General features: G+C 39.0%; 1 protein-coding gene and 1 pseudogene across 1 annotated transcript in view; one reads left to right on the top strand and one right to left on the bottom strand.

Annotated features, from left to right (window-relative positions):
* Positions 1-16,831, bottom strand: part of LOC138723184 (tRNA wybutosine-synthesizing protein 3 homolog) — a 299,594-nt gene that overhangs the window by 107,893 nt on the left and 174,870 nt on the right. The gene's annotated exons all lie outside the window — the stretch shown is intronic.
* The window catches only part of LOC138723249 (serine/threonine-protein kinase TNNI3K-like), a 74,430-nt pseudogene that overhangs the window by 8,391 nt on the left and 49,208 nt on the right, over positions 1-16,831 (top strand).

Raw genomic sequence — 16,831 nt, 5'->3', positions numbered from 1 at the left:
GACAACAAAAGCTAAAATATTCAAGTACACCAATTGTTTAACAATCAAAGTAACAACAGAGTGAACATTCTCCTTCACCCTTTTTGGAGGCTTTCTTCCCTGTTTAAAAAATAGAGGTGACACTTCAGGCATTCAGGAACTTTTCAAATAAACTGTAATGCAAATTTAGGTAGGACTTCCAGATGGAGGTGGGTGTAGCTCCAGCCATGGAGAGGTTACTGCTCTCTAATAATGTAGGGAGCATTCACTCCGTGAAGGGAGAGTGTCCAGTCACATTGTCCACAATATTACACGAAGATGTCTTTCATGTTTCTTTGTGAAACTAGAATCATCTTTAGGTTACCATCCGTCCCCTTGCCAGTGTTTCTACCATTGTTTTATGAAATACTCTATTTTTATGTACTTTTTTTTTTTAAATAAAAAAGAACAGAGCATCAAATACAAATGCTGAACATCTCTAATGAGTCAGACTTGGTATGCATCCCATTTAATAGTTACTGTATTACAAATGTACAAATAATAATAATTACTTTCTTGTAATTATCCATTTAATTTCATCCTTGTGTGGCCTAAACACTATGAAATCATTAAGCTATGTAAAAATGTAGTACCAAAAATGTGGAAGAAAATTACATATTAAATATATGTTATGTGTTATGTGTTATGTGTTATGTGTTATGTGTTATGTGTTATGTGTTATGTGTTGTATGTTATGTGTTATATGTTATGTATTTATTATATGTTATATGAAGCTTCATTTTGCCAGTGTTACAATATGTGAGTGACATGTAGTTGTCCGAGAATTTTAAGTGCAAACATGCTTTTCCTTAGTAGGATATGAGTACAAACAGTAATATTTTTTTTATATATATATCAAAACCAGAAATACTTGAGTACTAGTTAATGAAAAGTTGGACTGATGCTCTACAAATGATTTTAAAATTCTGTTTTAATATATCTCATGCCAGTGCAACAAATTAAATTAGAAAAACAGCACTATAAGATTACACCAGTCTGCTGAGCAATGCAGGTGCCTGCTCTTCCTGGTGCCTCAAAGTAACACTCACAGATCTTTGGACTTTATGTGCTACTGAAACTGCAAATCGCACCCAGAAATGTCACTTTTGGAAAGACTAGTTCATTCCTGCAAAATGCTTTAGAAACATTTTCCCTTTAATCACCACCAAATTTCTATCTGGGCTTTGGTTACTTCCCTTTCATGGGTGCACTTCTGTAGTCTTTCCATATAAATTTTTCCACATATTGATTGTGTAGTGTTGCTACGATCTCATTTGGAGAACATAAACATAGTTTAGGAAAGGCTTTTTCTGGTTATTGTTTTCACTTACCTTGTTTGCCTCTAATTCTCTGTGTGTTGTGTTCATCACTTCAGAATAAACACGTAGGTTTTTAAAATATTTCTTATTTATTATTGCACAAATAGAAAAAACTGATTTTGTATGGATTATTTATGTTCCTAATGAGCCTTTCCTCTTTTTTTTCCTCTAAATTAGCTGAACTTAGAATGCAGATTCTGTGACTGAATAGCAAGATTGTGCAAAAAATGAAAAACCCGGACCACTCACTTACTATCAGTAAACTATTTCTAGATTAAGTGAGTATGAACGGGTATAAATTTGGCCCTGTGTCTCAGAAAAAAATAAATATATATTAAGAGTTCTCTTTTAAATTTTTTCCAAATGAAAGAAACTGTGCTAAAGGGTGAAAACAGTAATAATCTGTAAAATCTGCTGCTCTGTTATCCACATAGTGAGTCATTGATTCATGTGCATACTTTGATCTAGTGGGATGTCCCTGGGGGGGGGTTGTAACTAGATGTCACTAGAGGTCACTTCCAACCCTAACGATTCCATGATTCTATGATACCATGATTCACTTGTTATACAATTTTCCACAGAAATTGGCTGAGAAAGGCAAAGAATTTTACCCTACGGCTTCAGCTCTGCAAAGTACTTAATAATAACATGCATAAACTATTTTCTCCATCTTAGATGCTATCATGAAGGAGGAGATGATCCTGCACTGCTGAAAGCTGAGTAGAACTTTACTCTTAATTTCAGAGCGTGCAAGATCATATCCAAAGATTGCGTTGACACCTGGTAACATTAAAGCAATTGGTGGGATGGTAGAGAAGATGTTTAAGAAAATATACAATGTTAATTAATTAGGTATGATATGTGAACACCTGAAAGAGAGACAGAAGCTCTTAGGTCCAACAATGTCCTTGATTACTATCTAAGTATTAGGAAAATAGATATGTTTTTTGAGATCATTTCTGTGCATCAGAAAGGTAGGAGTAAAGCTGCTTGCCCATGCTGACATTCACTAGCACCCCTCAAAACGACTGCCCCTGGAATAATGTTGTATAAAGAAGGAGTGCAGTGCTTCTGTTTTGAATGGACAAAAGAGTTAAGTGTCTGAGAAAGCCAAGATTCTGGAGGCGTTTGCTAGTTACTGGAGTTCTTTTCAGCAAGGTCTGGACCTTAAAGGAGGAGTTTGGTTCTCTAGATGTTCAACTGTCTTTAACAAATTCATATTAAAGTGTGAATTAACAGTGAGCCGGTACATGGCCAGATCTGCGACTGTCCCAGTGGATAAGGAGATGATGCCTAATTCCACTTTGAGGCTTTGCAAGGTGTATTTTATGACTTGCCTCGGATCAGCAGATGAGCTACCTATTTCACTTTGCTTTCAGACTCTCACAGAAGTTTTTTACATCATCTTCATATTTTTTCCTGCAAATATCACTGTTTTCTAACTTTTTCTTTTCCTAAAGGTAACAAATCACATATTAGAACTCTTATGCTGAAAGGACTGCGCCCATCCAGATTAACAAGAAATGGATTTACAGCTCTGCACTTGGCAGCTTATAAGGTAAATTATTTTTAAAATAATTGATGGAAAGAAATCAGAACTGCGCAGCTTGTTTGTTTGAGCTGTCTAGTTGAACGCTCTAGTTGCTGTTTCTGGTGAAGATGTAAATTTCACATTTACAGTGCGTGGGGATGTAAGGAAATTAGCACGTGCCTTCTGCAATGTCATCCACGAGGATGGAAGTATTGATTAAATCATGCAATGATACTCAAGGTAGAGGTGTGTTCTTTTTATTATTACAGCTATTAACATAAACAATCTCAAAGGGCTTTATTTTGCAATTAGTCTCTTTTTTTGCTTCCTTTTTGTTGAGCCTCCTGAGGTTCCACATTCAGCTTCAGTATTAGTTTTCTTCACTATTGTATTTATCTTTTATGACTCAACAATAACAGTAGGAAGGAATAAAGTGGACAAAGACGGCATTGCCCTAAAGAACTATTATGATTCTTATCTTGAGTTGGAGCATCTTACAAATTTCATCCATGTATAGAATAGCTCCAAAACCACTTAACTTTTTAGAAGGACCTCAGATCAAATTTAGGATTTTCTATTCTAGACTGTGATGTTTAATCCTTTTATGTCCCATGGGTGCCACAAGGCCATAACAGCCTCTTCTGAAAAGCTCTCATGGCAGACAGCATTATGATTTGCTGTATATTCAAAGCTGATGGAAGGTTAAGTAGGTTGGCACTTGTGTGTCACTCTTGATCCATCAGTGGTGTTCCTCAGTCTGTTGCAAGAGGACACAGATATGGTAGATGGTCTTTAATGCAAATATCCCATTCCAAATGCATCAGGAATCATCAGTCACAGTCATTCTCCTCCAAAAGCTCACCTGTGGAAAAGGACGCAGCTTGACTTCTATTAGGTAATAATCTGATAATTAGAATATTTGCACAGAGAGAAGATCAAAGTCTGCATTGGAGAGAAGTCAAACTGGCATTTCCAGTCAGCAGGTTATGGCTGTCCTGGAGTGAGCATGCAACCAGCTTTCCCCTGGGAAGGAACAAGAGGGTCATTAGAATGGGAAGAGGGAAGGGAAAGCCTAACATAGGTTGAGCAATGGCAGTATTGCCTGGGACACATGGCATGCAGTCATGAGTATTATTTGGGCAAGGAAGACACCAAACCCTTCATGCAGCAATGTTTTAGCTATTGTAGAGGGGAGTAGGAGTGGAAAGAAAGGAGAGATGCAAGCTTTTTTAACTTTGTCTGAAGATGGGAAGGAAGTTGTCCCTCTCCCGCCACTTCCAATGTTTGCTATGCACAAGCTAAGTGAGTTTCCTGCTCCAAATGCTGGACTTCATGAATCCAAACACTGGAAATCTGAACTTGCCCCAGAAATGTGTAAAGAGGTAGCTATTGCTTAGGCTGAAGATTCAATCATGGAGCCAGATACCTAAAGTTATGATGCTATGGATGCCTCCTGCTCTATAAATCCATGACTTAACTCTTTACACTGCACCATAAACTACCTCTTCTAGTTACTATAATATGAGCACTTCTGTTATCTTGTATTATATCTTCTAATTCCTATGTTAGTTTGATTTTAAAGCTACTGGTACCAACTAGATATGCAGAGCTATCAAAAGATGGCAATAATTGGATCCTATACATCATGAGTTGAAGTGATGGTAAACTGCAATCATAAACTCTTCATCATGTGCAATGTTGCATAATTTCGCCAATGGCGTAGAAGAATTTCTCTGCCTTTTTTAATGTCAATCTCAGTGAATGGTTTCCAGTGAATAATTTAGTTGAGAAAAAAAATACTTTACTTAATAGGATTTTTATAACAGGTTTCTAGAATGTTTTCATTACATGAGAACAGGCTTCATTTTGCTATCAAATCTTGCTTTGCCTGTTTTCCCTGCACTGTAAAGTTTATAAATCTCTAGCATCCACTTAGGCAAAACACTATATCAGCAATTTATTTAATCACTGAAGTCATGTGATACAACATCCAAAATCTTTGCCAGGCTGCACAAAGCTCATCAGACTGGTGTGACTTCTGGGATGTAAATTAAAATGTAATATAATATTTCTCCCATAAGTGATACTTTAGGACTTTAAGATTTCCCATGTGTTACGCAATGAGAGCTTTTGTTATATTATAGTTCTTTTCCAAATAAGTTATAAAGGAGCCTAGAGGTACCTCAGAAGCAATAAAGTGATGTATATCAAAACAGGACAACTTCTTGTGAAACTCCTTGACTACTTCTTATCTATAATCTAAATATTCTGTGACATTTTGTTACAGTGAAATGGACTGAGCTGCTAACTAGAACAGAACACTTCAAGATAATTCAAACAGCCTGTCTTCCCAGGCTGCATAATATACAATTCATTATACAACCAAGTACTGTGCTTCAGGGTCAAAAACTCTTTGATAGGAGAAGTGATATAAATTTTTACTGTCCATTATTATCAAAGAAAAAAATCCTAATATTGCCTGAAAATAGGAAAATCATTTCAGTATGAACAAACATTATGCTTTCACAGACATATTTTAACTGCTACTTCTCTGGTATCAAGTTATTTTTGTCCTTCTTTTTGGTGTCTGCTCTGAAGAGGTAAAGAACAATGAGGAAGTCTGGACCTTATAGCATCTCTTTTGCCCCTGTGTTATGAGCATTTCTTCTTAGGAAACAAGGAAAATTTATTGGAGAAGGCTCATCTCAGGGATAGATGATGGAAGGCAAAACCCCAAGACGTGAAAATTATGATATCTCTAGTTGTTGCTGCTGGAACACATGATGTTTGAGGAAGATGGCCTGGTTTCTCCTGAGAGCTCTACCACTGCCCCCAAACAAAGCAATTCCTTTCTCTGTTTTTAATATCACTGTTTCTAAAGGAAAATGTATTAATGGTTATATTTCCTGGACATTATGAATCTTAATGTGTTTCTCAACTTTATTTTTATTATTATCATTTGATAGTGCCTATTACTGTTGTTCTACCTGAAAGAAATTGTAGCAAAAATTGTAGCAAAAATTGTGCGCTTAACAGGAAAGAATTGAAACAACATGAAAAATAAGCTCACAGTTCAGAATTTGGCATACATGCTATATATTCATCCTGGGAACTCCTCAGGCGCTCTTCTCTCTTTGGTTCTATTAAGTTTTGACATTTAAACACTTTGTGTGAGCACTTAATAATGGCTTGAAGACTGAGAGATCTTTACAGATGTCATAAAATCAGAACAGAGACTGGTTTTAAGGATTTCTGAATAGAAAAAGACAGACTTCCAATGCCCAGGACAAATCTTCTCCCTACTCTTTTCCTTGCACTCTTGTTCTCCCGACTGAATATGAGCCAGCAGTGTGCCCAGGTGGCCAAGAAGGCCAATGGCATCTTGGCTTGTAGCAGAAATGGTGTGGCCAGCAGGTCCAGGGAGGTTATTCTCCCTCTGTACTCGGCACTGGTGAGACCGCTACTCGAATACTGTGTTCAGTTCTGGGTCCCTCACCACAGGAAGGATGTTGAGGCTCTGGAGCGAGTCCAGAGAAGAGCAACAAAGCTGGTGAGGGGGCTGGAGAACAGGTCTGATGAAGAACGGCTGAGAGAGCTGGGGTTGTTTAGCCTGGAGAAGAGGAGGCTGAGGGGAGACCTCATTGCTCTCTACAACTACCTGAAAGGAGGTGGTAGAGAGGAGGGTGCTGGCCTCTTCTTCCAAGTGACAGGGGACAGGACAAGAGGGAATGGCCTCAAGCTCCGCCAGGGGAGGTTTAGGCTGGACATTAGGAAAAAGTTTTTCTCAGAAAGGGTGATTGGGCACTGGCAGAGGCTGCCCAGGGAGGTGGTTGAGTCACCTTCCCTGGAGGTGTTTAAGGCACGGGTGGACGAGGTGCTAAGGGGCATGGTTTAGTGATTGATGGGAATGGTTGGACTCGATGATCCGGTGGGTCTTTTCCAACCTGGTTATTCTATGATTCTATGATTCTCCTGGGGTCATGGTCAGTCATTTTTCTTGAAATGCAGCAGTGTAGTAGCTGAGAGGACCTAGACACGGGCATCTCTTTGGCTGCTTTCCTGTAATGTTAGCACTATGTCCCAGAAATAACATGTTTTAAACTCATGCCTTTCAGGACAACACAGAACTGCTAACCGCACTGCTGCATGGTGGAGCTGACATTCAGCAAGTTGGGTATGGAGCTTTGACAGCCCTTCACATTGCCACAATTGCTGGTCATCATAAGGTCTGTTTCCCTTTTTCTGTACAGGAAATTATAATAAGTGAGTGCTAATATCAGCAGGTCATTTAATTTTAGATTCATGCATTTCAAAACAAAACTCACAACTGGTTTAGTACACCTAAATTTTATTTAGTTTTGTGTACAAATGAGTGTTTTGACATTGAAGAAACATGCACAAAGGACATAGATCCGTTTGTCACTCTCTTACCTTTATATAAATGTCTTTTAAGTCTTGGCAAAAAAAAATGTTATTGTTTTCTACATATCAGAAGTGTTAACTGATAGTTATGTGATGAAACGTGCTCACTCATGTATGTCAGGATTTCTGAACCTGGTCATGGAGTAAGGCTTCCAAATGCTGTTTTTCTGAGTGCGAAGAACACACAGTAAGAGAGTTTTATTCCCTCTTCCAGCTGTCACAGGCTCTGCTTCACAGCTCTGTGGTTTTCACTTCAGAAAGGCGCAGAGGTTCTCAGTTTAGAGCTCTTCTATACTTCAGATTAGTGCAGAGAAAACTTGTCAGGGTAAGTCTAACGTAAATCTCAAACATCCATATTGGTAAGTCTTCTATGGGTTGGAGGCTTATCGCTATGGGGAGCAGAGGAAGGAAGAGAGGAATGAGGTTCCCTAAATGCCCCTAATCAGGCCCTTCCCTTTCTAGACCTGTTGTCAGTCATGAATCTGTTTTCCTAGCATTTATCACCTCGGTTCTGTCATTTCACGCTTCATCTCATTTCTGTCACCCTGGCAACAGCTCACTCAGTGTAATTTATTTATTTTTTTTAATCTCTTAAAGTACTGGGTGTGCAAAATTACCTTGGTAATGAAGGGTTTATGACTGTAAACGCACTCATGAATTCAGGTGCTTTGCTTCTTATCTCCTTTGGGTCCATTAAGCAAGCAAAGATTTTGTCCTCTGCTTGAGTAAAAGTCTTAACTTTTACAGAGTGCTGGACTAATTTATGGAGACAGAAACATCAGAATTCTTTAAAGCGAGATAATCAGGAAGAAATGGGGAAAAAAGTACAAAGGGGGCAAAATAGATTATATTAATACTTGCCTTTAAGCTGTGAATTTAATTGTGAATTTTAGACTTATAAATTCACTTCAAATATAGAGTGTGACTGGATGAGTAGAACAAAGCCTATGTGCAGTTTTCAACAGAAAAGGACAACTTCTGTGTATGTACATGGCAAGAGAGACTTACGAACTCCCGAGTTAAAACAGTCACTGAGCTTATGTATGTAAAGAAAGCTTTCTCTTCTGCCACAATTTCAGTCAACCAGCTTATTCACGCACACACACAAAGAATTTACTATACTTATGCACATAGGAATAGTTAGGTAATAATACGTCGAAAGAGAGAGACTTCTATCTTTTCAAACATGCTGTATTGTTGGTGAAATAATCTCTTTAAAATTTAAGTTAATTACACATCTGAATTACTTTGAAGCTTCTGAAATTTGCAATAGGCACTCTTTGCAAATTTTTGCACTTAATACCTTTGAGTGTTTCTCTTTGTGTGTTAGCTGCACATATCCATGCATAGAGACAGTACCGAACATCACAGCAGTCATTGCAAGGCTCCAAGTTCTTTGGAGTCCTTGGACACTGATGCAAATAATCCCATCAGGAAAGTAGTCACTGGGAGAAACAAGCCAAGCTTTGCAAATCCAGCTCTGTACAGCTGACATACCAACACTTTTGCAAGTGCAAGTGAGAACTGTACTCCCTTAGGAAATCTTCTCACATAGCTTGGCTGCAAAAGGCTGCCTGATTGTGAGAGTAAAGGAGGCAGAGACTTACTGGAGCAGTTTTAATGTTACTTAGTATACTGAGTACACGGTAAGTCACGTGAAGGGAAGTTGTGTCAATGTAAAGGTACCTCCCATTTCTAATGGAAATAAATGTTATCTTCTTTCACCCTCTTATGGATTATATATATATAGGTTATACATATGTGGAGATTGAGATTCATGGGCGTGGGATTATGCATACTTTGTCTGCTGAGAACTTTATCAGACATGAGGGCCACCAGGAGTAACTCAGGATACTGGTGAATTTAGCTTTATGTTGCAGCCTTCAAACTGGTTCCAAAATTATTTAAATTCAATAGGTGTGCACTTCTTCTTGAAGACAGGATACGTAAAAATACAGTTGGTGTCATCCTTGAAATACCTAGAGAGTCTGTGTGTGTGAAGAAGGTGAAATTATAGAAGGTTAAAATAATTTACGGGTGGTCATATGAAGGCAATCAACTAAAAAGCTCTTAGTCTTCAGTGTTTCAGTCAGCAACTCCAGCAGCAATCAGGGGACAAATCAGTCTGTGGCACCTGTTAAAGCCAGAGAGTGAGGCAGCATCCTAGCGGAGCAGGCTAACTATTTATAATTTGAAGGTCAACTCTCTAGGTGGAAGAATGAGGCTCGTCAGTATGTCTGTGCACGTGTGAGGCTGATAGGAATGGTTGGAGTCGATGATCCGGTGGGTCTCTTCCAACCTGGTGATTCTATGATTCTATAAGTGTGAGTGGGGATTGGGGACAGCATTGTAGCATCACATGTCTCAGCTCACAGGGCATCGTGGCATTCACTTCAAGTACACATACAGCCTTTTTATTAGCTTAATGGAAATCCTTCCTTGTGTATCCTATTACTAAAAAACACTGGATCTAATTGTTCTGTGCAAGAATTATAATGGAGATATTAGCCAGAGTCTTAAGACTTTAATGATCTTTTTCACTTTTATGGAGTATGTATTTAATGTTTCCTCTGTGGGATATACAAAGTACTCTTCTCTACATTGGGGCTTCAAGTAATTTTTTAAATGTCTGGGCCTTATCCTGCAAATGTCAAAAGGAGGCCCGCTATTCGTCTCGTGTCATTAGCTGATACTGAGGTTATTGAAAAATACCGGTGCTCAGCATTCGACAAGGAAAAGGCCATTAACTTGCTAAGAAATGCCTTAATGTGAGTGGTTTTGAATAGTTCTTTATTTCTTCCTTGGGAATTATTAGACCTTTATCAGAAGCGTTCTCCATAAATGAAGTGGGACTCTATAAATCTTCTTTGGTTCGTCTGCTGGTCTGGGGACCAAAGACTTATAGTCAAAGTGCAGGCTTTTTTTTTTTTTTCCTTCTTTATATAACTTTGGAATCTTCAGTCAGCTGAGAATCTCCTCTGGTAGATTAAACAGCTTATTTTGCCCACAAATTCATTACTATACATGGAAATATGGAATTATTTTCTCAACTTTCCTAAAAACAGAATAAATCTAAGAAAGAGAAAATATATTTTTTTTCATTTATTCCAGTAAGAAAAATAATTATTTATACCATCAAATAAATAAAGAGGAGAGGTATATACAACAATCTCTACAATATAGTCTTTAACTACAGAAGAGGACCAACTACATTTAAGAGAAAAATAGAGAGGACTGGGAGGGAAAATGGCTTTTTTCCTCCATTCCCTGAACAGTAAGTCTGTGGCTTTTGCTCTAGCCCACACCTGAAACCAGTTCTATGAAATTAGGATATTGAAGGCCATCAGTGTCAATAAGATGCTCCATCTCATCTAAGTCAGTATGGTGTATAAATATTTCATGTGCTCTGTGACTCAGTGATGTGTTTTATTTCCCCAATACTATGCTGTTTGCTTATTTTATCTATTAATAGCAGTTACAGGTCTCAATGGGAAGAATGAAAAATTAATGAAAAAATATTAAATAAGTTGATGACCATGTTAGAAACATCACCAAATAAGTTTAATTAATCACTCATTAAGTCTGCTACTTTGAAAATATTAAATGCTTCCAGCCCAAGGAAGTCATGGCTGAATAAACAATGCATGTGCCTCGTACTCATTTCTGTGTTGTCCAGTACTACTGTGTTGGAAAATGAGCATCATTTTCTATTTCAAATTTTAAGTCAAAGTTTTCATTCTGAGATTAAAAGATCTACAGATGCATTAACTGGACTGAGGACTGCAGGCAGGATGAACCACTGAGACTTAATTTTTGCAATCTGCAAACCTGAGAATCCGAAGTGTGAATGTGTCTGTAGCAGGGACCTCTTGGGGAAAAGGGATTTAGACTTTCTACAGTAATAAATCCCTTTTCATTTGCAAGTCCTATGTTACATCAGCATGTTTGTCACCTCCTGCATTCACTGGAATTTTACTCGTAATAGGAGTGCATCCAAATGTTTAAAGAAGCCTTGAAAAATTAAATTTATTTGAGCCTATTTAAATGTTTCACAATGTTCCAACTCTCTTCTGTTATTCCCTGAATTTTATGCCAATGCTGCATCTTCCCAGCTCTTTGTTTCATCCGACACCAATTTTTCAGAACTTTTCAGAAGCAATCTAGAACCAGGAATGCAGAACTGGTATTCACACAGCATCAGTACTGATGGCTACACCAGCTGCAAGGGAATGGGGAATCAAAGAGTCTCAGAATTTGTTTCTCTCTGAGGACCTGGCCAGTGACAAAGAGGACTGCAACTCATGAGTTTTTAATTCAACAGCTGTTTTTATTAGCAGGCAATGAACTGTCCAGATTGAATGAAGTGCAAAAAGCCTTTCATAGCCCACAAGTTGAAGACCAAGGTGTTTGGCAAACATGAGTATAAATGCTTTGAGTTGTGGCTCAGTAAAGGAGCTTACCTTAACCTGATAATGCTAACTTGTCTGAAACCCGTGGCAAACTTGACAACACTGTTCTCTAGCTGTGCTTTCTTCCCTAGAATGTCCTAGGCAACATGTTTCAGCTAGAAGTCAAAGTAAATGCAAACTTTTAAAACTATGATATTGTTGAATTTACAGTGATCTCTTTGCCCACATTTAAAATATGTTGTTTCTAGCATCTACCAATACCTGTAGAATATTTTCAAAATCCCATTCTCTGGCTCCCCCTTTGGAAAAGCAATCCCAGGGAGAGCACTTTATTTCAAGACACCAGTACCTGCATCTTTCATTAATGATTTATCTGTGACCTGTGTTTCATCTGACTGGAACAGCTGAGATAAAAGAATGTATGAAAGCTTATTGCTGGTCTGATGTCTGTCCTCGTGTCTTGCAGAAGAGCATATATTAAATATTTCAGTAGATTTTTTCCTAAGGAAGACAATTAATTGTACGTTCATCAGCAAACTCTATTTAAAACATTCAGAAACTCCTTTAACGGTTTTTTAATTCAGTCTGATAGAATTTGTTCTAAAATTCTTACAGATACCTGAAGAGTTAGGAGTTGTAATAATTTAATGCAGAGACACATTGCAGTACATGACTGATCATATCTACATTACCTAAAGTGGAGGGAATTTGGCAAATTCTCGCCACTAATTGTTGAAGTTGACTTCTCATTTAAATTTTGACTGGTAAGAAGACAATAATAATTGATTTTATTTTCTTAGAGGATTTCTTATCCCTTGCCCTTATCCAAAAGACAAAATCCTTATGTAGTCTGTCTTATGTTTTATTTTGTTGACTTCTAACCTTCAGAGTAGCTCAATTAATTATCTTTGAAATGAAAATAATTGACTTCAACTTTCAAAAAGCTGCTGAACAAACTTTTCATAAGAGAATCTTAAGAAACATAGAATCACTAGGTTGGAAAGGACCCACTGGATCATCAAGTCCAACCATTCCTATCAATCACTAAACCACGTCCCTCAGCACCTCATCCAGCCGTTCCTTAAACACCTCCAGGGAAGGTGACTCAACCACCTCCCTGGGCAGCCTGTTCCAGTGCCCAATGACCCTTTCCATGAAAAGTTTTTTCCTAATGTTCAGCCTGAACCTCCCCTGGCAGAGCTTGAGGCCGTTCCCTCTTGTGCTGTCCCCTGTCACTTGGGAGAAGAGGCCAGCACCCTCCTGTCCACAACCTCCTTTCAGGTAGTTGTAGACAGCAATAAGGTCTCCCCTCAGCCTCCTCTTCTCCAGCCTAAACAACCCCAGCTCTCTCAGCCACTCGTCCACAAAGTAAGAGTATTGTTCAAAGTATTGTTCAAATGGCATTTTTAATTTAAAATTGGTTGTGTGGAAAAGGGGAGCAGTTGCTTCCCTCATTGTCCAGGCCGTGACACTGCGAGTGCACCCCAGGAAGCTGCCAACTGCTGTTGCGGCTCGTGTTCAGCCTGCTGTCAACCACGATCTCAAGGTCCTTTCCAGCAAAACTGCTCCTAGTCAGGCAACCACAGCCTGTGCTGTCACCATACAGGATTTTGTGTTTGTCATTGCCGAACTTTGCATGGGTCATGTTGGTCCATTCCTCCAGTCTGGGTCCCTCTGGATGGCAGCCCCACCTCTGGTCTACTGAGGACTTTATTTGTTGTGCCCTGCTAACATGAAGAGAGTGCACTTCATTGCTGCCTTCAGGACCAGTGCTAAAGGAATTACAAAGAGCAGGTCCCAGCATAGACCTCTGTAGTACTCAACTTGATACTTAGCCTCAAGGCAGAATGCAACTTTTTACCTGCTACCCTCCAAGCCCTGTCACCAAACCACTTTTTCACCTGCCTACTTTTGCACCCATTCAGACCACAAGATCTCAAATTTGCTACAAGAATATTATGGAGACTGTTGAAAACGGTGAAGAAGTCAAAGTAAATATCATCCACTGTCCTCCCTTCAGCCAAAAATTCAGTTATCCTGTGGTAGAGGACAATCAGGCTGGTCAGGCAAGACTTACCCTTCGTACATCTATGCTGACTGTACCTGCTCACGCTGAGGTGTTGAGAACTGCTTTCTCTTCAGCTTGAAAATTTTCCCTAGTTTATATACCGCACCTTGAGTCATAGTCTTTCTCCCAGGATTAAAATCTTTTCCTGGTCTTTCTACAAGAATTCAAAGCTCTTTTTGCATCATAAATTTTGCCTCCACTTTCTGAAGCAGTTTCACCCTTACACATCACTCCAGCATATCCACCTACTTGTAATGCCTAGCAAAACTTTCACTGTTTTCTAAGATTCCTTTCTTCTTTCTTAGAAAGATAGTTTGTCTGTGGAACTATCAAGATTGTCTCTGCACCCCTCTCATCATTTACAGTTGAGTGGAGTTTGCTTAATATGACTCACAAAATTCTTTTTATCAGGAAATCACAAAGTAACCAGCATGGCAGCCATTTCTACAGCCTGGAAAAATGTGTCAAAATCCATCTAGTTCTATGTTTATCATCAAAGCTGGATCCACATTGCTCAATGCAATTTTTTTCATCTTGAAGAGCCACAGTGAAGCTTGTAGATGTATCTAAATTTTGAATTTCAGCTTTCGAAGAAATTAAGAAGTGGAGTTGTGGTCATGTCCCTGAACATGTTATAGCTTCACAGTTGCATGCCTCAATTAAAACTAAACTAATACAAAGAATTTTTGACCATATTCATGTAAAACCTACAGGTTCAAACTTCTCTTTTTAGAGTCAATACCTACAACTTCAGTTTTATAATAGCAGTTTGCTGAAGAATGTCTAAGATTAATCACTCAAAAGCCATCAAACCATTAAATCACAGACTAGCTGGGTATGTGTTCCTCACCTCTGGTCAACCAAGCTACCTAGTATACTGGAAACTGTCTGGACATGAGAAGTCCTCCTAAATGGAGGGAGCCAGTAGCATTAACCAACCAGTAGCTGAGTGTGTTCTTTATCTTACTACATGAACTTATTAACACTCATCCAGCAGGCAGATGTGCTAAGGCTGTTTCTTTTATAGTCTTCAGCTGATATAAGGGTAGGCAGCTTCTCTCAAGATCTCAGGGGATCTTTCATGGATTTTTTTTTTTTTTTAATGGAGTCAAACTGTCATGCTCCATAGCAAAAGGATGTGCAACGAAAGGATGTCAATGCACACGATATTTAGTAAGGGAAACTCTGACTATATAAATGGGGCGAGGGGATCACAATGAGAGTGGTACAGCACTGAAAACTTTCCAGAGAGGATGCAGGACCTCTATCCTTGGAACTAATCAAAATTCAATTGGGCAAGGCCCTAAGCAAACCAGTCTTTGAAATTAGTCCTTCCTTTGATCAGGAAGGTGGACTAGGCACCTCCAGAGGACCCTTCCAGTGTAAATAATTCTATGATTCATTGTCTCTATTTCTTTCAAATGTGAACTCTATTTTTCCTGGGGGCTGCCCAGCTGGAAGGCAGAAATGGACCTAGGAATCCTGGTCATCAACAAGTTGAATATGAAATAGCAACATGTCCTTGCAGTTAAAGACATCCTGGGCTGCATTAGAAAGAGTGCTGCCAGCAGGAGTATTCCTGGCAGGTGAGGTGATTATTCCCCCATGTTCAGCACTGGGGAGATGGTATCTGGAGAACAGTCCCCAGTGCTGCGCTCACAGAGAAGAGATGTATGAACATATATGAGTGAGTGCACCAAAGGACTGTGAAAACAGTTCATGGATTGAAATGTCTGACGTACGAGGAGAAGCTGGCAAAGCTGGGATGGTTCGGCCTGGAGCAGAGACGACTGTAGTGGGATCTTATCAATGTGTACAATTACTTCTGGGGGGATGGGAAATGAAGAAGAGGGAGACAGGCTCTTCTCCAAGGTGACCTATGACAGGAAGGATGTCGACGGGCGCAAATTGAAATTCAGGAAATTCCATTTAAGCAGAAGAAATGGCTTTTATACTGTGGCAGTGCTCAAACACTGGAATATGTATCCAGGGAGGTTGTGGAGCCTTCATCCTTAGAGACTGAACAATATTAAAAAACCTGACTGGATGTGGCCCTGAGAGATCCGCTCTGGGAAACACTGCTTTATGTAGGGATATTGGGCTGGACAATCTCCAGATCTGCCTTCCAAGCTCTGTATTATCTGTATTATCCACAGAGTCTGGCTATGGCTGCTTGGAATGCTTTTCATCCCCAGGATTACCTTTATTCAGGAGTCCTCTCACTCCTGCCAGCTCCCACCTTCTCCCTTGCCACACGCTCAGAACTCACTACAGGTATAAATAGCATAATGTAGAAGCTTGCATTCCCCCTTCTTTCTCATTTCTTCCAGTTGCCAGGGAGGTGTTTCCCAGTTGCTCACTGTACTGTGGGTGATTCATGGTCCAGCATCTGTCATCATTGTTACACTCAAAAATTAACATTCATCAAAGTGATATATAGAAATACTCGATCCATGGTACAAGCTGCTTAGTGTGTCAAAATTCTTCTTTGTGCTTCAAAAAAAATTAGCAGCCCTTGGGCTTTGATGTACAATCCGAAGTTGGATGCAGACTTCTATTTTGACAGTTGTTCAGAAAGTCAGTGTTTGATAATTCATGGCTGTCCAGGAAAACACTGGCTCCCCGAAACACCAAAAAAAAGTAGCAATTTGAAAGAAAGCACTTAAGTTTATTTGTTGAAGCCAAAAGGCTATTGTCTTCTGAAACACACAGAAATCTTTACACCTTGAGAGAATTACGCTTGAGGATTTACCTTCATACATTTACATTTTAAAAGATCTTTCTCTTTGGTTGGATTTTGTTCTTTTACTTCTAAAAACTCTGATATTTTTGTTGGTCTTTGCTCATGATGGCTAAAAGAAAATCAAAGGTTATTTTGAGCAACTCCAGACGGTCATTTCTGCACCTCTTACTTCATAAATCAATCTATTTACTAGCAAACACATTTGCAGGCTTATTTATAAAGCATCAGTGACATTCAGTGTTCAGTTAAAGTACTGTAAGTTAATCACTTTGCCATGTTGTACACAGTTCCTCACCTTTTTAGCTTGCTTGTTTGGGGATT

Source organism: Phaenicophaeus curvirostris, chromosome 8 (assembly GCF_032191515.1).
Source record: "Phaenicophaeus curvirostris isolate KB17595 chromosome 8, BPBGC_Pcur_1.0, whole genome shotgun sequence".
Lineage (NCBI taxonomy): Eukaryota > Metazoa > Chordata > Aves > Cuculiformes > Cuculidae > Phaenicophaeus > Phaenicophaeus curvirostris.
The sequence above is the reverse complement of the archived record's forward strand: the minus strand, read 5'-3'. Positions and strand labels throughout refer to the sequence as shown.